Below are 21,448 nucleotides of genomic sequence, written 5' to 3'. Positions count from 1 at the left end.
ACTAGGTGTGGTTTCTGAGATGTCAATAAGACCCATGAAACCATCCATGAGTCTCACACTAGCGGAATGGAAATGGAGTGATATTCTTTCTTTCTTTCTTTCTTTCTTTCTTTCTTTCTTTCTTTCTTTCTTTCTTTCTTTCTTTCTCTCTCTCCATTATTTAAATTTTTTTTCTTTTTGGGTCCCATTGGCTCTGCACTCAAGAATTAGTCCTGGTGGAGTTGGGGACTATATGGATGCCAGGGATCAAATCTGACCTGTCTGTGTTTTAATCCATGGACTTGGAAGTCAGTGAATGGTGAATAAAGGAGAGGAGTGGAGGGTACAACATGGTGCCACGTGGTTAGATTCATCTGTTGTCAAAGAGTCCAGGGTGAGCCAAGGAAATATTTCTGTCCCGTGTCACTGTGTACCACAAATGTTCATGACCATCCCGAAGGACTGAGCATGGTTATGGGTTATGGGAGAGAGAGGGAGGGAGGGAGAGAGGGAGAGAGAGAGAGAGAGAGAGAGAGAGAGAGAGAGAGACAGAGAGAGAGAGAGAGAGAGAGAGAATAGAGACAGAAACAGAGACAGACAGGGACACAGAGACACAAACAGAGACAGACAGAGACAGAGAGACACAGAGAGAGAGACACAGAGAGAGAGAGAGAGAGTTATGCCAGTGAGCATCTGGCTCTGTATCTTGGTCAACACCATCTCTAAACAGGTTGTGATCTCAGTGGCTGTGTGTGCAATATTGATGAAAAATGGAAACAGCTGTCACGCTTGCTTGGCATCAACTCATTAGCAATTCAACTCTCCCTGAATGTCATTGGAGAGACTCTGAGTATTTTAAATCAACTTTGGAAGTCTCACCACAAGCTTCCCTCAGTTCCTGAATTTCCTCTTCACCCGTATCTCCTCCCCACCAGCTAAAAACCAGAACATAACAAAAAAAAGACTTCACTTCTAGTGATCTGGCCTTTCTCTGGAGATTTGTATCAAATTAGAGCCACAACAAATGATTAAAAAACAAAAACAAAACAAAAACCTCTGAGCTCTATGTACGAAAAAAATTACACTTTTAAATCAAGGTTAAATAGTATTGGTGGTGATGTGAATCACGGCTTTCCATAGCATTTATATGGGAGTACATGAGGTGGAGGAGACAGGCACAAAGCTTATGATATCATAAAGAACAGGTATGCCACACTGAATACTAAAAGACAAGTTATCAAATAAAAAGAAAATTTTACTATTGTCCAAGGTGATGTTTCTGCTTCCCTAAGTTCATAGCAGTCAATAATTTTTAAAAGTTCAACATCAAGGGAAATTGAAAATATGTAACTATTTCCACAAAGTTAAAATGTTATTTTAACAAAATCCAATGGTAAAACAAAATAATGCCTTTATATAACATTCCCAGCTCATAGCAAAAAAAAAAAAATGGGTGGGGGGAGAAAAAGAGATAAAATTATGCAAATCCTCACTTCTAGTCATTTAGATAAAAGGGAAGAGAAAAACACTGTACAGAATCATGGATTTTCCATTAATATTATTATAAATTGCTTAGACCTTACCAAAAGTTATTACAGATAACTTAATGGCCAGAGGCATTTTAACAAAAACAGATGTGTCTGTAGCCAAATTGATCCTTGATAAATCTCCTCTGCTGAGGAAAAAAGCAGAAGAATTGGATAGTGTATTTCTCAAAATAGACTTCAAACTATTCCTCTGATGTTTGCTAAGTGATCTAGGACCCCAGATAATACACAGTCTCTCCAGTAATTCAAAACAGGGACTTTGGGGGAGCAGTTTGTTTAAATGACCTCCTTTAATCTAACAGACTAGTATCAAATATGCCTCCTTTCTCTGAAGCAATTTTGAGAATCTGGCTGGGCATGTCTCATAAATGCTGACCCCTCTGAATGAAAAAAGTGCTATCTTGCCCCTACTTTGCCTTTGGGAACAATCAAAGTGGCCTCTGAGCTCGTGTAAATTGAGATGTGTCTCAGAGTCAGTAATAGGGGACTGTTCAAACTCTAGAGACAGGTAAATCATCAAAGGAGCAGACATCAGAGTGATCTGGAACTTTCTGATATATCCAGGGGGATAAACTTTGTTCTGCGTTCGCTTCAAGATATCTCCTATGCAGAATTTCCATCCAGATCCCACCAGTCCCTGAGTCTAGTGTCTTAACTGATTTCCCCAGAGTATCTGTAGCATTGATTATCTTGACAAACATTGGTTCCTCTTAGGGTAGCACAGGAATACAGTGGACAGAGATGGAGACAGAAATTCTTATTAGCACATGCCATTACAGAAGGCTCAGGGAAGAAGAATCCAAATGTTATCTGTTGTGAGAGATATAAGATGCTGTCCTCTTTATTAGGCATATTTACTCTGATGTTATCTCCCTACTTTCAGTAAGTGCCTTAGCTGGCAGGAAGATGAAAAAAAAACTCGCTTTCGGTTCAATAAAGGAAATATCTTATGATCAATGGCTGACGAGAGCAAGATCTTCTGAGTCGGATTACGGACTGCATTCTGCAAAGGGTTTTCAAATTAGTCTTACTCTGATGCCCGGGCAAGGGGCCAGTTCATCACCCAGCTGCTGCTGACTTTCAGCCCCAATGGTCAGTGAGTTCCCACAACTAGAGAAAAAGGTTTTGCTTTTTTAAATAAAGAAAAGAAGCTTACAGTTTAGGGGAGGATTAAGCCAAAGAAAGAGAAGATACAGCGCAGAACTAGGATATCAGAGGGCATTTAAGAAAACTTGTATCTCATCAGATTGGACTGCATACTCTCCTATTCCAAATTCTCACTTGTTAAAGTTGGAGAAACGCAGATTGCAGTCCTTACCTGCAAAGGTAGTTATGAATTTCCCTTAAAAGAATATAAAACAGCGTCCTAAAAGGAGCACCTATATAGCTTATTCATAATTAACTAAGTATGTTAAGTCTCCCCTGGTTTTTTTGGTAAAATATTTCCTTTTAAAAAGCATTCTGACGAACTAGTAGCATAATAACCAGGGGGAGCAAATCCCCTGTGAATAACTGCAGATTTTAATTAATTATATTTCATGCCCGTTTCATTTTGTAGTTGCAAATCGCCAACCAGCTGTTCTTATTTCTTTGGTTAAGTAGTAACTGGGAAACAAAAATGGGGATGTGAGATACGAATCTTGAATCAATGAGCCATGAAGTCAAGGGATGCCATTATTTCAACAGAACTTGGATTGTCTGTGAGGGTGAAGAGTCCATGTGCAAAGCAGCAGCAGATCCCGAATGCTGAAACCTGGAGGTCACTGTCTCTCAGCAAGACTTATATCTGCAGACTTAGAGCACTTTTTGAAGAGGGGAATGAGCAAAGCTATTTGTGAAAAATGTTGCAAGAGCTGCCTGGTGTCAAACCTTGATATATTTGTATGAAACAACTTGTACAACCAGAAGAGGTCTGATTCAATCAACAACTAAGCCAATTATATTCAAAATTTCATTTTAATTCAAATAAAAGCAACAGTAGCTGAGCTGCCTAGTTTTTTGGCCCAAGGTTTTCACCCATATTCCATGGAGGTACTTTTCAGGCTATGACTAAGGTCATGTTCTGGTTTATGATCCAAGCTGAAGGGCTGGAACCCAATTCTAACCATGACCTTTATCTGGATGTGTAATTAAACATGGTAGAAGTAACTTAGGGCTGCAAGTCTAATGAATCTCTAGAATTAATGGAATCAAATTGATCTTTTAGTGATTGGTGAAAAAAGATCTATTTCACCAATTTAGATCTGTTTTACTTTAGATTATGTTAGATCTATTTTATTTTAGATCTATTTAGAAATATCTATTTTGCCCATTTAGAAGAAGGATATAGGGCACAGGATTCCCTTGTGAAGATTCTTTTAAATTATGGGGTGGTGGGGCCGGAGAGATAGTACAGCAGATAGGGCATTTGCCTTGCACACGATTGACCCAGGTTCAATCCCCAGCATCCCATATGGTCCCGCCAGGAGTAATTCCTGAGTGCAGAACCAGGAGTAACCTCTGAGCATCGCTGGGTGTGGCCCAAAAAGAAAAGAAAAAAAAATGGGGTGGAAGTGGGGATGGGGACATGACGCAATGGCTCAATGGCAGAGTGCCTGCCTTGATGGTCTGAGGTTTGAGTTTTTTCTCAGCACCATCCTACACTGCCAAGTATTAATCTCGGGCATCAATGCCAGACTGATTCCCAAGGCCCTAAGTATGCTACCACCAAGTGTGTGAGCACTGCCCTCTCTCAACATTGCAACAGCAACAAAAACAACATCCACAACAACAAAGGGAGGGGAAGGGCATCTGGCCACTGAAGTGAGAACTTTTTATCAATCATAGCTAGTCCATACTCAAACCTCAAAGTTTAGGTACATGAGGATGTATTCCCGAAACTTTCTGAAATGACCAATAATTTATTTATGTATCTGGGGGCCCAGAGCTATGCTTGGAAGGACATAAGGGTCATTTGCTGCAATACTTACTCAGCTGGGCCAGGGAATCAGTACTCAGGCCTAGCACTGCAGTGCTACTCATGGCCAATGGTTCCCAGGGGCCTTAAAGGTGACAGCCAGTGGTGCTGGGGGTGGGGTGCGTGTGGAAGAGGAGCAAACTCAGTGCCTGAGCATGCAAGGTCTGGGCTCCAGTCCTCTGAGCTATCTCCTTGGCTGCCCCTACCCCCTTGGTCTGCAATGATTGATTCCATTGGCTATGACAGGATTTTAGGATGGAGTCGTTCAACATTCAAAAGTTCCTACTCTCACAGGTCTTTCTCAGACATTTTTACTAAATTGACCTTTGCAAAGAAAGGTAAACTGAGAAGAGAAAAAGAAGTACTTTTTACATACGAATGCAATCTGCTGCACTCTCTGTCTTTAACATACTACCATGTGTTTTGTTCTAGTAGTATTCAAAATTAGCTTTGAGATAAAAGTTCATACTAATTATCCCATAATGTTGGCTAATTACTGTTGACATTTGGAAAGAAGATGTTAAGGCAGCCAAGATCAAGACTAAAAAAGTGGGTGAAAAATATTACATCTGTTCACCACAGAAAGCCTATAGCTCGCATCCCAGAATCCATCCTTTAAAGGGAAGCCCACCAGTGAGACCCCTCAGAAGGTAGGAAAAATAAACTGGACCTGGTGGCTTGCTTATGCTGGGACTCTCCAAACTCTGCATCTCAGGTTCTTAGATGAGGAGCCAAAAAAAGATGTTGGATTATTTCAGTTTCAGTTCTCACTGCTGTACCAACTTTCATGACTTTTATTATCACATAAAAATAAGAATGTGACAAAGGCTTATACTTCAGATTTCTCTTTCTGAATTTAAATGATTTGCTTTAGAATTAAGTGCATGGTAAATACAAACAGCATCCTTTGAGTTTTGTGAGGCTGCAAACTTGAATACTGCAAAGCCAGCTTTTTTTTTTTATTCGTATGCAAACATTCTTAAATCCTCTGCAAAATATGTGTCATCAAACTTGGCATCTACAGATTTTTCCTTAAAAATAAAAATAAGCATGGATTAGAAGCTACAGTTCTACAGTTTACATGTATCTAGGCAATGGAATAAGTGGAGATTTCTTCCTGTTGCATAGAGTAAAAACCGAGCTTAAACAACAATTACAACACGAAAGCAAAGGAAAATAGTGATTTGAAATCTCCCCATTTCTTCAGCTTTGGTTTCCCACAAAATGTAACTGCAGTTCTTGGTGATGAGGCAAATTGCCCAAAAAGCAAAACAAAACAAACAAAACTACCTGTTCCTTAAAATCCCAGTGATGTGAAAATTTAGACAATTCTAAAAACGTGAGTGAGTCTCGCCGAACACGTTTCTAAAACCATCTTTATTATTCTGTCCTCCTATTAAAGACTCTGTTCACCTACATAAACACATCCATATATGCATGGTGTGTTCGACTGATTCTTTACTTCCAACAAGAAGCAGAACTTTCTATTAGATTTATGCTGCTACTCTTTGAATTATCTATAAAGTAAACTGTTTGTATCAACAACAAAAGCTTTTACTCCCAGATTTGATGAGAATATGTAAACAGGGAAAAGGTGAGATAGCAATCCTTAAGCACCAAACCTGGGCCCTCGGTCGGAGATAATTAACTAATCGATAGACAATTCTCCTTCAGGGACACACAGGACCACACATTTATTAAGGAACTTTTCAGAGTTTCATACAAGGTAATTAATACAGGCACCACTATAGAAAATTACATTTTAATGACTTTCTGTTGAAGTTACACAATGTTTATGTACAGGAAAGCTTATGAAGTCTAAGATTTCATTTCCACCCCAAGTTATTAAAATTTGTATTTGAATATAGTTCCTTTCATTAACGTTAAATCAGTTAGCTTTAATTTATGAAAAAGGCCTGCTAAGTTCTTCCATAATACTCTGTACAGCTTTAATTTGCATTCATGAAAAAACACAATAAATTAATTTGCTACTAGGAAAGAATTTGACAAATGCATTAATCACGAAGAAACTGAATTCAGTTTTCTTTACCTCTTACAAAGATAGATGTAAGATAAGGGGCTACTGATTTAACATTCTTTTAGTAAAGGAGATGTAATGATAACAATGGTATTCACAGAGCCAGACTTTTGGAGCTGGCAGGATCTTAGAAATTCCCTGATTTAGCAAATGGAGAAAGAACAATTCAGTCTCCCAAATGTCCACGGAGCAGAGTATTAAAGAGGGATAATTTGCATTTTCTTCATCAGAAACCATCACAAAAGTCAGAATTACTCAAGGACTGAATAATTTTGTTCTCAAATGACCTGTCCTTCCAGAAGCATGCTACTGGAGGCCTCTGAGATTCTTAGAGTATTACTGGGCCTGAGAGATGATGCTGAACTGTAATATGAAACAGTTATTGCAAAATTTAGATTTTAGAAAACAGCACTAAAATCATTCTTACCTCCTACACTATGTACTGAGTCTTCTGACAAGTCAATGAAACACTGTCAGAGACATTCATAAGTTGGTGTCATTGTGGAAAAGGGGTTGTATAAAGAAACATTCAACAGCAATGCATTATATTGCAAATATTGCTTTAAGTGCGAAGGTTGTCTTTTTTATTTGCTTTATCTCTGAGATGAAACTTTTGATCTTTACCAGTAAATCAAGTTACAGATCATTATGAGGATTCTTTTTTACACTATTTTTAAAAATTTTTATTAGTGAAACACCATCAGGTACAGTTGTAGACGTACAAATTTTTGTGTTTGGGTTTCAGTTATACAATGACTGAGTACCCATCCGTCCACCAGTGCCCATTCTCTACCACCCATTATGAGGATTCTTAAGCCATCTCATTATTATGTGCTTCTTGTAAGATCTCCCTACTCATATCACAACTAGATACTCCTATGCTGCCCCTTCTTTTTAAAATTAATTTATTAATTGGCAAAACCTGGTTGTTCTCAGGGTTTACTCCTGGCTCTGTGCCCAGGGATCACTCCTGGCAGGTTTGGGGGACCACACAGGGTGCCAGGAATCTAACCTGGGTTGGCTCCCATGCAAGGCAAATGACCTACCTGATCTACTAGTGCTTGGAACTAGTTTATTTTAAATGTACAAAAATTTGGGTGATCTATCATATAGTACAGAAGTTACTGGAGATAATGGTAATAATGGTATTTATAACAAATGTATGAACTGTATTGACTTGGAAATAAAATTTTAATGTCCCACCCATAAAACTTTACTCTATATGTGTATATCTATGTATGCGTGTGTATTATACGCTACACAAACATGCTGATATAATTATTTAAATAAAGGAATAACTGTATTATAGCCACTTCACCATCACTAAAAGCATGTTGATCTTTAAGCAAAGGCTCTGGACCAAAAATTACTATAAGTACCCATCAAACATTCTGAAAACATCAGAAAAATTTGTTGATTCAATCATTACCACTGAATTATAAAACTGATTCAGTCTTCCTGTGTGTGTGTGTGTGTGTGTGTGTGTGTGTGTGTGCATGTGTGTAAACAGTTATGTTAAAAAGTGAAAGAATAGGACTGGAGCGATAACACAGCGGGTAGGGCATTTGCCTTGCATGCAGCCGACCCGGGTTCGATTCCCAGCATTCTATATGGTCCCCTGACCACCACCAGGGGTAATTTCTGAGCACAGAGCCAGGAACGACCCCTGTGCATTGCCGGGTGTGACCCAAAAAGCAAAAAAAAAAAAAAGTGAAAGAATATAATTAATGTCCCCAGTTGGTACACACGGGTTGTATTTTCCTTGTGCTAAAAATTCTTAATTATTTTTACTCAATTGGGTCTTGATTTCTGTAGAAATAAATTGAATCTTCTTTCTTTGCATGGAAGAACTTGTCTTTCCCCCCGCCCTCCCATTCTGTGTTTAAATTTTAAAATCTTTTCTTACACAATCACCTATGTCACCTCAAAAAAGTCAGCATCAACAGGGATGCTAGAGATGGCCCTTCATGGCTTTGAGAAAGAATATTATTCCGGTTATTTATCTAGAAATATAAAAGGTTACATTATTTTATTTTAAATATGCTGATGCTCGAGGTAAATATGCTGATATTTGATGGACTACTTATCTCTAGTAAATTTTAACAGATTGAAATTTAGCCCTGGGGCTGCTATAGCACAGCGGGTAGGGCGTTCACCTTACAAGCGGCCAACATGGCCGACCCGAGTTCAATTCCTCCGCCCCTCTCGGAGAGCCCGGCAAGCTACCGAGAGTATCGATATGCCAAACACAGTAACAACAAAGTCTCCAATGGAGACGTTACTGGGCCCGCTCGAGCAAATCGACAATCAACGGGAGGGCCTTTACCTTTTTACCTTTTTTAAAATTTAGCCCAGGGATATATTCCCAGGAGTGGGATTGCTGGCTCAAATGGGAATTCAATTTCTAATTTTTTGAGAATCGTCAATACTGTTTTCCAAAAGGGCTGAACCAGTTGGCATTCCCACCAGCAGTGAAGGAGAGTCCCTTTCTCCCCACATCCACGCCAACATGGGTTGCTGTTGTTCTTTTGGATGTGGGCCAGTCTCTGTGGTGTGAGATGGTGTTCCATTGTTATTTTGATCTGCATCTTTCTGATGATTAGTGATGTAGAGCATTATCTCATGTGTCTTTAATTCAGATTTCTTCTTTGAGAAAGTTTCTGTTCATTTCACCACCCCATTTTTTGATGGGGTTGGATGTTTTCTTCTTGCGGAGTTCAACCAATGTCTTGTATATTCTTGATATCAACCCCTTATCTATCAGATGGGTATTTGGTGAATTTCCTTTCCCATTCTCTAGACTGTCCTTGTATTTTGGTGACTGTTTCTTTTGAGGTGCAGAAGCTCCTTAGTTTAAGATAGTACCATTTGTTTATCTCTGTTTTCACTTGCTTGGCCAGGGGCATGTCGTCTTTGAAGATACCATTAGCTTCAATGTTATGGAGGGTTTTGCCAACCTTGTCTTCAATGTACCTTAGGGATTCTGGTCAGATGTTGAGGTCTTTAATCCATTTTGAACTGACTTTTGTACATGGTGTTAGGTAGAGGTCTGAGCCCACTTTTTTTGCATGTAGCTGTCCAGTTTTGTCAGCACCATTTGTTAAAGGGACTATACTTGCTCCACTTCACATTTCTTGCTCCCTTATTAAAGATTAGATGATCATATATTTGAGGGTGTGTGTAAGGATATTTAACCCTCTTCCATTGGTCTACCACTCTGCTTTTGTTCCAGTACCATGCTGGAGGCAAAAAGTATAGTCGAAATGACATCTGCACTTGTATGTTCATTGCTACACTGTTTACAATAGCCAAAATCTGGAAAAAACCCAAGTGCCCAAGAACAGATGACTGGTTAAAGAAACTTTGGTACATCTACATTATGGAATACTATGCAGCTGTCAGAAAATATGAAGTCATGAAATTTGCATATAAGTGGATCAACATGGAAAGTATCATGTTAAGTCAAATGAGTCAGAAAGAGAGGAATAGGCATAGAAGGATTGCACTCATCTGTGGAGTATAAAGTAACAGAATGGGAGACTAACACCCAAGAATAGTAGAGATAAGGACCAGGAGGTCTGCTCCACAGCTTGGAAACTGGCTTCACATGTTGGAAGAAAAGGCAGATAGAGAAGGGAACACCAAGTAAAGGATGTTGGGAGGACCCATTCGAGTTGAAAGATGCGTGCCAAAAGTTGACTATAGGCTGAACATGATGGCCACTCAATACCTCTATTGCGAACCACAACACCCAAAAGGAGAGAGAGACCAACAAGGAATGCCCTGCCACAGAGGTGGGGCAGGATGGAGGGGATGGGGTAGGGGTGGAGAGAGGGATGCTGGGACCATTGGTGATGGAAAATGGGCACTGGTGAAAGGATGGGTACTCGATCATTGTATGACTGAAACGCAAGCACGAAAGTTTGTAAGCCTGTAACTGTACCCCACAGTTATTCACTAATAAAAAAAACTAAACTAAAATAATAAAATTTAGTCCAGTGATTACAAACTACTCATTCTGTTTTGTTTTCTTCTTTTTTCCTTCTCTGTATTGCTTATAAAACAAGTCCCAGTTGACAAATTGAAGTGCCACTCTAAAAGATAAAGACTTACAAAAACAAAAACAAAAAAACACTCTCAAACATAGGAACTGTCAAATCGATTCCATGTATCCACAGAATTTTTTTTACTTTTGGTAAACCTTCTTGTCTGCATCCCAGGTGAGCACATGAGATGAGCTTCAGAGAAGTTTCCAGTCCTGGCCCAGGAGCATGTGGTTCTTTGGTATTGTGTGAGGAGGCCTCTCCTGAATCCAGTAGTGATGTGGCTTTGGTCTCCCTGACTGGAGACTGACTGAATCCCTCATTAGGGGAGCTCACTCATGTTGTTTCAGAGACTGAAACTCAGGAGTTGGTGTGTGTGTGTGTGTGTGTGTGTGTGTGTGTGTGTGTGTGGTAACTTTCTATTGCCCACAATATGCATTTAATTGGTTTTTGTTCAACAATGGTTGGAAATGCCAAAGGTTAAATGCTTAAGTCTAGAATAATGTAATGGAAATTTTATACAGACATAACTGAGAAAACCAACTACTGCCTGAAGAGTTCCCACGTGATAATTATTATGAAATTGATAGCAGGTATGCTCATGTGGCATATGCCTCAAACCCTGTGTTCAAGCACTTAGATTCGAACCCTAACAGTCAGGACCAGAGTACCTAGAAGGTCAGCAAGCAGTTATACATTCTGCAAGCTGAAATTCCCTGAAAACTAGAATGGTGGAACAGGAATTATAAAGAAATGTAAGAACCTAAACAATGCTAAGAGATGCAACTAGATGTGTAATTCTTTTATTAAAGGTTGCAAATGTCTATGGCTTTCTTTTACATATTTTAATAAGATGAATCTATACATAAAGTTTTGAGACAAAAAATACTGTACTGCTATAAGCTATACCTATCTCCTTCAGACTATCTAATTATTTTTTCTCTCCTCTTTGTCATTTATTCTTCCTCTGCCTCTTTTTAATCCACCCCCTTTAGTTCCATGCTTCCTCTATTTGAAAAAAAAAGTACTTTGATGGTTGGTATTGAAATACTTGATTAAATAATTGCATTATCTAAACCATCTTCAAGTCTTCAGGTATCTCCTTTTGTGAAACTAGAGAAATACCTACTAAAATTTCTTTAATGCTTTTTTCTCTGATGAGCAACTTTGTCTGTCATATCATTATTTGATACTTGTGGAACTTAGAGGAAATTTTAGAGGGTTTCAGAACCACTTCTATTGTTGTGCTATTCTTAACATCTAATCTTGATTCAAAGATAATTTATATTTAAATATCTTCTAATATATGTATATCAGAAGTACTGATGTTTTGCTAATTTTTATCTTCCTTTTCTCCTAAAACAGCTTTTTTTTTGCAATTTTAGGACCAATATCTACAAAATATTATATTTATATGATTTTAACTTCCATAGTTCTTTCCAGCTAGGGTTACAGAGGTGATTTTTTTTAAAAAAGCACAATGGAAAAGAATCTAGATTTTGGTTAACAATACAAAGTCACTTTATGGTTGCAGCTTAAATCCATCCCATGCGCTTCAGGGCTGTTTTTCTCCTTCCAACAGGTCTCCAGCAAATGAATCTCATTGTCAGACCTGGCTGGCTGGATTCTTTATTACTCTTGGTTTTTTTGGACCACACTCAGTGGTGCTCAGGAGCTGTTCTTTGCTTTGTGCTCAGAAGTGACCCCTGGTGGTGATCAGGTGACAATATAAGGCACCAGGGATCGAACTGGGGTCAGCTATATGCAAGTGGACAAGATAGTTACCTTGTCCATTGTACTCTCTCTGCAGCCTTGCTGGGTTTTAATGCCCCTCTCATTCTCAGAATTACAGTCCTTTTTGTTGCTGTTCTTTGTTTGTTGCGGGCCAAGAGGGTCTCGGGTGACCATATGTGGATCAAATCCTGACCAGCTGTGTGCAAAGCAAGCTCCTTACCAGTCTACTGTTGTTTCAGCCCCTCAAAATTACAGTCTTAATATTACTTCCTTTTGGCTCTTGTTGGCTTCAGCCCAATGTGCAAGAGTGCCGATGATGGAGTCTGAGGAAAGGACACATCTTATTTATTTGTAAATTAGTTTTCAAGTAGAGGTATCAGTTTATAATGCCACGGAAGTCATTGTTTTACAATTGCAGAGTTACTCTACCAATCCCTCCACCAGCATTTCAAGATCCCTCCAGCATTAACCCCTGGACCCTTCTTTTCCCCCCATTTCCTCACCTCCTCAGTTCCTGATTCCATTGATCATGTCTCAGGTTTTGTTTACATTATGAATCTTCTAGTTCAAATCCTTTTCATTGTTTCCTTATGAGCAAGATCATCCAGTCCTTATCAGTTACTTTCTGACTTGGTTACCATAACACCCTCTCATTTGATCCAAGTTGCACAACCTATACATTTTTTAAGAAATTCTTTCTGATAGCTGATAGTATTCCATAGTGTGTGAAAACACCAAAATTTCAATATTGACTCATTTTTTTGTTGGACCCTTGGGCTGTTTCTAGATCTTGGCTACCCTAAATAATGCTGCGGTGAACACTGGTGTACTTATGTCTTTTCTGATTAATGCTTCTGTTCAGAATGCATCTTGGCACATGTATGCATGCAGAAAACAGACATACTCAAAAGGTTTCTAGTCAGATCATTGTCTTCTCACAGAAGGGAAGGAGGTGGATGGTGGTGCTCATGGGATTCTGGGAAGAGAGAAGATCCTAAATGCACTGTCTTTCCGCAGCTTTTCTAGAACTTTATACAGAGCATGGCTGACGGTTGCTCTCTATAAGTGTAGAAACCCTATTTGTATTTGGTACGTGTAGAAACCCTATTCTGTATTGAGAAAATGGAACTTCCTTCACTTGCTAATCACTTCAATGTGTTGTTTAAAGTTCACAATGGACTCAAGCTCTGTCTCCTTTCTAAAGGATGCCCAATATATCGCTGGACTTCTCTATTCCTACTTTTGAGGTAGGTTTCACAATTCAGCCAGCAAATCTCCTGACAAACACACCTTTGAGGAGGAGCCGGTACCCATTAGAGAGTGAATCAAAGGAAGTACCATGAGCTCCCATGGCAGGTGTCAGTATCACACGCCCTCTTCCCCGAACCCCTGAAAAATGCTCTCCAGCCCTTCCTCCACGCAAGACAGCTCGGCTTGTTCTAACTCAGAGCAAATGATAGAACCAGAACTGGAATATGGGTTTGTCTCTCAGTTCTGCCACACTTCCTCTCAATGCATTTCAAATGACTGACAGCAGTGATTCTCAACATTTGGAAAGCCAACAGTCTCCTTTAAAACATACATGTATGCTTTTTTGTTAGTGAGCCTTATTATCTGAAAAGAATTTCAGAGTTTATAAAATATTGACACAAAAAATTCTTACAAAAGCAAATGGTATATTCCCACTATAAATGCAACAGAGATAAATAAAAAGTATTTTCAGGTATAATTGGATTCATATGAATATCTTAAGGTGACCTGATAATCAAGGGTCACTTTGACACTATGACAGTTTTGAACAACCCTAAAAAAGGCCCTAGTCTAAAATTTAAAATGAAGATTCAAACTGATTCCTTATATATTGGTACTATTCATACACACATCTCACCATTACAAATTCTAAGTTCAGGCAACCGAATGGATTGTTCTTGCATCCTCTGAGTGCCCAGCAGGGTACCGAAACTGATGAGGGAAAGAGGCTTATGCTTTATTGTGGTTCTCTTCTTTGTCCCAGAGAACATCTGCGGGAGCCCTGCTTTTATCTTGACCCCAACCCTGAAAGTCCCAAATGATCCACATGTTTTTAAAACCATATGAGGGGGTAGTGCTGTCCCCAATGATATTACTGTTGTCAGTCTGTTCTTTTGGTTCAGATGGGAGAAATACGTAGAGGTCTACTGTAGCACTGTCATCCCATTATTCATTGATTTACTCGAGTGGGTACCAGTAACATCTACCATTATTCCCTGTCATGTGCTAGTGTAGCCCAATGATGTCTGCTCGCTTGAGGAACAAGAAGTGAGACTTGCTGTTACTGTTTTTGGCATATAGAATACACCATGGGGAGCTTGCCAGGCTCTGTACTGCGGGCAGGATATTCTTAGTAGCTTGCTGGGCTCTCTGAGAGGGACAGAGGAATCAAACCCTGGTTGACCGCATGCAAGGCAAACACCCTCTCTGCTGTGCTATCACTCCAGCCCAAAGGCTTCTATTATTCCTTTTTCTCAGGGTCTACCAAAAAGTGAGGAATTCTTGCCTAATTCTTTGGGCTGCATTTTTTCCCCCCACTCTAGACTAGCCCATTACTATGCTTATCCACAGCAGAAAACAAATGTTCCCCAAAGTGAGATGCTTCCAATAGCCAGTTTGTCTGGACCATTGCTACCATTTTGTGAATCAAAAGGGGAATCAGCTTAACAATGTGGTTTTGGCTCCAGGCATCCCCCAGGGCTTGCCCACTGCAGGCTGCTCAGGACTGAGGCTGGCCTCTGAGCTCACTGGTATATCTATTACCTGAGGCCTCTTTCAGTTCCTTGCTGGCTGCTGCCCTCAAACCTTGCCACACAGAGACTCTCTGGAGTGAGTGTTCTCTTCACAGCCAACTGACTTTTTTTTCTGAGCAAGGTAGAGAGTGAGGTGAGGCTAAAGTGCCCTTTTTTTGCCCAGCACCGATATCTGTTTCCTGTATCTTCTGGCATCTTCTATGTGTTAGGACCAGAAGTGCTTGGGGTTGCTCCCAGTGATGCTTGAACCAGGTTTGGCCACGTGTCAGGTAAGCACCTTAGCCCCTATAACTATCTCGCTGGTCCTAGATCATAAATTTATTGAGGGGAGTAGGGATTGGTATTAGAGGCAACACCCAGCAATGCACAGGGCTTACTCTTGGCTCTGTGCTCAGGGATCACTCCTGGCAGGGCTCAGGGGACAATATGAGGTGCCAGTGACAGAACCCAGATTGGCCACGTGCAAACCAAGTGTCCTACCCACTATACTTTCTCCCTTTTGAGGGAACCAGTGGACATATTTTTTTTAAATCACCACAGGCTTAAAATCAAATTATCCCTGTTTAGGAATATCAAAGACATATAGTAAACAGGATGTTTCTGAATCTAATATCCCATGGGAAATAATGTGAGCAAAATGGGTGGTGTGGTCGTGGTCTGAGTTGGTAAGGGAGTGGTGGTGGGAGGGAAACTGGGGACACAGGCGGTGGAAAATGCACATTGGTGAAGGGACAGGTGTTGGAACATTTGTATGACTGAAATCAATCAGGAACAACATTGTAACTTCGTATCTCACAGTGATTTGATAAAATAAATAAATAAATAAATAAAATCTTAAAAAAACAAAAGGGAATGGGATCATAGGGAAACAGGGAGACAAGCAACTCCTAAGACAAATATAAGATGTTCATTATATATACTGTTACTGTCACTGTCCTCCCATTGTTCATCGATTTGTTCGAGTGGGCCCAGTAACGTCTCCATTGGAGACTTTGTTGTTACTGTGTTTGGCATATCGAATATGTCACGGGGAGCTTGCCAGGCTCTGCCGTGCAGGCAAGATACTCTTGGTAGCTTGCCGGGCTCTCCGAGAGGGGCGGAGGAATCGAACTTGGGTCGGCCATGTTGGCTGTGTGCAAGGCAAATGCCCTACCACTGTGCTATCGCTCCAGCCCCATTATATATACATATATATATATTTAACTAACATAACTATCTCTAATCTATCTGCATATTAATTTCTTTGCCTTATTTACCTATAATCTGTATCAGGGCTTTGAGAAACTTTTCCCACTCTTGACCCTTCCTCTCCTGAGAAACTTTTGTGTCACCCAAAATATATAGGTATCTAAACTAGGCATGCAAATCAAACATTTACTGTAATAAATCCAAAAACCTTTTTTAAACCAAAATTTTTATATGACTTCCCTCTTCCCCAACCATCGGCTCAAGACCTAGTTTTCAACAGTAGAATCTAAAGAGATAGAATATCATCAACATTCTATCAGAGAGAAAACACACAAAACGCACTGTGATTCTTACGGGTTTGTGCTTTCCCATGATAGAATGGGCAGGAAATAATTAGACGCGTGGAATGTTTCTCCTCTGCCTCCTGTCCTACTCACTAGAGAACCTGGAGCCGAGACCGTAATGAGTGCAGGTGTAGTAGAGAACATTCTCCACTGCACAACAGCTTCCTCCAGACTGAGTGAACCCGCCATTTCTTATTCAGGAAGCCCTATTTAGCATTTCAGCCAGCTCTCCAATTTAGCTTATTTTCAGATTCTCTTGTTTACTGTTGACTTGTGCTCCCCTGTAGAATGTGAACATCTCATTTGCATCAATACAATCTGTTGACCCCCGTCTCCTTTTGAAGATCTGTACGCGGGAGGAAACTCGGGGCAATGCTGGATGCCAACGTGTGTGGTGGGCCTCAGTGGGAATCTGCCTTCTTCCCCAGGGGGCACCTCTGTGAAGTTTGACTGCACAGGAAGAGCCAATCCTTTTAGCCATTCGCGGTCAACCTCTCATGTTTGCTCGTTCTCTGGAAATATTTTGGAGGCTCGTGATGGGAATGAGTTTGCAGGCTGCCCCTGCAGATCCGAGGTAGGAAATACTTAACAAACATGTTGGCGCTGTGCATCTAAAGTCTGCTTCTCTCTCCCTCCAGACGCAGCCTCAGAGCTAGCTTCTGCAGCAAGCTTTTCTGATTACCAAAGGTTTCACTATGATTTCTCCACTTCTGAGAACATCCTGAGCACTTGCAGCCTGCGTGCCATGATTTGAACCCTGGTGGCTTTACTGTTGTTAACCAGGGAAGACGGAAGAGGACTGGGCTGTGTGCTTTGTCCCCGTCTGACCCTCAAATCTCAAACCCCACTAGATTCCTGCTACAAAAGAAAAACTCACTGGTGAATTTTTAAAATGAAAATGTTTTCCTATAATTTACTGCAATAATTGCCCTAAATTTATCTAAACACTTGCCCCCAATTTTTTCTTTGCCTTGTACTCCACAAGGGATGCATCTAGTGCTACCTTTTGGTATGACTATTTAGAAGGCGGGGAAAAGCAGAAGGGACTAAATTGCTATAAACCAGGACACATATCACTCAAACTTCAGATTCCTGATGTTATAGCAGGGGAAGAAACAGTGCTAAAAGCATTTAAATATGATCAAAGCCATATTTTTTGAAACCTATTATTTATCATTTTAACATTGATGAGACATAGAATCTCATAAGAAAAGTCAATCAAGGAAGGAATACAGTTTGCAATAACCATCCATTGCAGTAATTTTTATTGTTCCCACTTACCTTGCTGTTATTTCTCTATAAGAAGAGTACCATATGAGTAATCCCTGAACTGACCTGAAATATTAATAATCAAGCCCTGCAGGAAATGTTGATTCAAGCATTATTGGGAACAAAATATGATTATCAGAACTACTTGGTGAACTACTTCACAGGGTCTTTGTTCCTTTTGAAATAGCATTTGAAAAAATAAATAAGAGTTTTCCATTTTAAATGCTAATTGCAAATATGGCAAAGGGACTCTGTTCTTACTTCCTAGAACATCTATAATACTTTGAATAGCCTTGAAAACCAAAACAAAAACAACTAAAGAGAAAGCTACACCCAGAGAAAGCTACACCCTTTCTGTCATGTTCCAGAATATCTAGACCAGGCCATCATTGCAGAAGGTGGATTTTAAGACCTCATTTGACAGAGAAAAAGCAAGCAACTCAAGATGCCCAGAGCCTGCCCAAAGCCTCTTCTTGGCTACTGAACTTGAAAGCAGAATTAGTAGCCACCCCAAGGACTCCCAACTCCACTGGCACAATGTTGTACAAGGATAACTGCGCCTGCAGCCTTGCCACATTTGGGGGGTTGAGAGGACCGGAAGAGGGGTGGGAGATGCAGCAGGAGTGGTGGGGGCTGTCGATAGCAGCCCCACTCATTTGTGCTGCAAGATGGAACTTTGAATTTCAATGTAGGGCCACATCTGGAGCCAACACCCAACGGAAGCCAATCTGGAGCTTCATTAAGGCCTGGACCAAAGAAAGCGTGGGCTGTTGGCTCCTGAATTCCAGGCATCTCAACAGGAGGGGATCTCTAACTTTTTCCCAGCAGAGAGAAGAGATCCCAGCAGAGTGAATACTCTGAGTTCCCAATGCTATATAGATCATCCCAGCATCAAGAAATAGGGTGGCTGGGAAGCGTGTGTGTGTGTGTGTGTGTGTGTGTGTGTGTGTGTGTGTGTATGTGTGGCAAGGGGGTGGGGTTATATTGTGGAAGACATCCACATCCTGTCCATCTCCTCCCCCAGAATTTTTCAAGCCAGACCGGTGAACGAATTCTCATGCATGTGGCATGAAAGGGCAGGGATCAGTAGGAAAACAGGATTTGCCTTACAGAAATTTACCACGCAGCCAATACTGTTTAACACACAGACCATAAGGTGAGGGAGAGCTGAAACCCAAGGCCGTGTTCACCGGCTGTGCAAGTTCAGTGTCTGGAATGTTCTATTTACAGCCGCTTCCCATCTCCTCCCCGTGCTGGTGCATGACTGATGGACCGAGACTATTTCAAAGTGAAGGTCTGGGACAGCCGGGTGCTATGTGGACTTCCCGTGCTGCGTGCAACACCGGCCGCCGGAGCCCACGGGGCATTCGAGGAATTTATAATGTTATTTGGGATTGGTAATTATGATTAGGCTTCGGCTTGAATCTGAAACAATTCAGCAGTAAAATTGAGCCGAAAATGTGAGGTCACTGCCTCCCAGCAGTCACATCAAATTACTTGTGCATGAGAATGACACTCTGGTTGCAGGCAAGGAGACTGCCCTTTAAAACAGCCCATTCAAACTGGAAAGCCTTCTGGACAAATGAGTGAGAAGGAGCTGACTCACTAATGTGCCTGCAAACACTTTAAAACTGTACTTTAAATGATGCTCTGCTTTGAACAGATAATTGGCCCAATTCTTCCCTTTCTCTGTCTGTAACTCCCACTGAAATCAATGAGAATTGCATATTCAAAAGGAGGGGAGAACAAAGTTACAGGTTGAATTAATGGGATAAAGGACTGCAGATCTCTTAAAGCTTGTGCAATTAAATTGTGGCCTTGGACAATTCTCTCGGGTCACCGGCAATTTGCTGGCCTAGGGAAGCCAGCTGACTTCGTTTCCCGAGGTGTCGCAATTTATAGAATGCATTTTCTTAGACATCAACACGGGACCCTTCTCGGCTCAAAATCGACCTCCTCACTCTAATCTCTTTAGGATCCCATATCTGGGCGGGTGGGCTCTCATCCACATGCCCTCATCACTCACTGCAACCATCCATCAATTGGCAAAATCTCCACCTGAAAGCCACGTGAAATAAGCGCATATGAATATCTAATTTTTCTTTTACACTATCTGCCTGAATCATTTATATGCATATTATTTATCCAGTGTCTTTCTCAACAAGAATGAAAGTTTCATTTGGCAAGAACGTCTCTTATTTATCATTATATCATTAGCACTTGACCTGGATGTACTGGTCAAATATCTTAAATCATTATATCATATGAATATTCAATTAGATATTCATAAAAAGACCAAGTACTCTTTGCCTTTTAACACTGCAAATGTAGAAAATGAAACAGCTGCATTAAAACACTTCTCCAGTGAAGGAGAAGTAGATATTTACTAGTGACCTATCATCCATACACTGACTTCTCTACAATTTTTTTTCAATGAATTCTCATACCCAGTGGGATATATCTCTGTGTTTATGCTACAAATGCAGACCAGGAAACTTCAAGAGCTTTCCCAGAATTAGGAGGGCAAGAACTGAATTGGACCCTTGTAACCCTGAAGTCTATGAGTCTCTATCACCCTTTATTTGCTTGCTTTGAAGAAACCAGGAGAGGACCCACATCTGGGATGTGAAAAAGAGAAGAACAGGTGATGCTGACACTCCTCAGAGTGGAAAACTGTGGGTGTCCAGGGATGCTGAAGGGGAGGAAGAGGCTCAGGTCGCTGAAATCCATGCTGCAAAGCCCTGACAGAAACCCCAACCCACACTGCACTCTCGTCCACACCTGGCACTGGGCAGGGAACATAAGCACCCCATGTTTCATGTCTGTGACTCCCTGGTGACCTATTCCTGACCTCCAAGTCTCTTAGGTCTCTCAGACCATGCCAGAGTAATTCCTCTCTCCCTGTGCCAGTGCCTTCTCCAGTGCCTTCCTCCCTCCCTCCCTCCCTCCCTCCCTTCCTTCCTCCCTTCCTCCTGTCCATTGACTCACGATGAGATACAGTTACAAAACTTTCATATTTCATTTTCAGTCATACAATGATCGAATGCCCATCCCTTCACCAGTGCATATTCTCCACCACCAATATCCCCAGTATACCCCACTTTTTCCAACCCTCCCCCCGCCTATATGGCAAGACGGCTTGCCCCATACGCTCTCTCTACTTTTGGGGATTATGGTTTGCAATAGGGCTGAGCGATAGCACAGCGGTAGGGCGTTTGCCTTGCATGCAGCCAGCCTGGCCGAGCCGGGTTTGTTTTCTCCGCCCCTCTCGGAGAGCCCGGCAAGCTACTGAGAGTATCTCACCCGCACAGCAAAGCCTGGCAAGCTACCCGTGACATAGTCAATATGCCAAACACAGTAACAACAAGTCTCACAATTTGTTGTGAGATGTTACTGGTGCCCGCTCGAGCAAATCGATGAACAACGGGAGGGCATTGACAGTGATAGTTTGCAATATAGATACTGAGAGGCCATCACATTTGGTCCTTATCTACTTTTAGCATACATCTCCCATCCTGGGCGATCTTTCCAACCATCATTGACTTGGTGATCCCTTCTTTATCCCAT

At 41.0% G+C, this 21,448-nt stretch overlaps 1 protein-coding gene across 1 annotated transcript in view; it reads right to left on the bottom strand.

Annotated features, from left to right (window-relative positions):
• Positions 1-21,448, bottom strand: part of ATRNL1 (attractin like 1) — a 788,116-nt gene that overhangs the window by 12,335 nt on the left and 754,333 nt on the right. The gene's annotated exons all lie outside the window — the stretch shown is intronic.

The sequence above is a fragment of the Sorex fumeus genome, unplaced genomic scaffold, assembly GCF_029834395.1.
Source record: "Sorex fumeus unplaced genomic scaffold, SorFum_2.1 ptg000043l, whole genome shotgun sequence".
Lineage (NCBI taxonomy): Eukaryota > Metazoa > Chordata > Mammalia > Eulipotyphla > Soricidae > Sorex > Sorex fumeus.
This window is presented reverse-complemented; position numbering and strand designations above follow the sequence as displayed.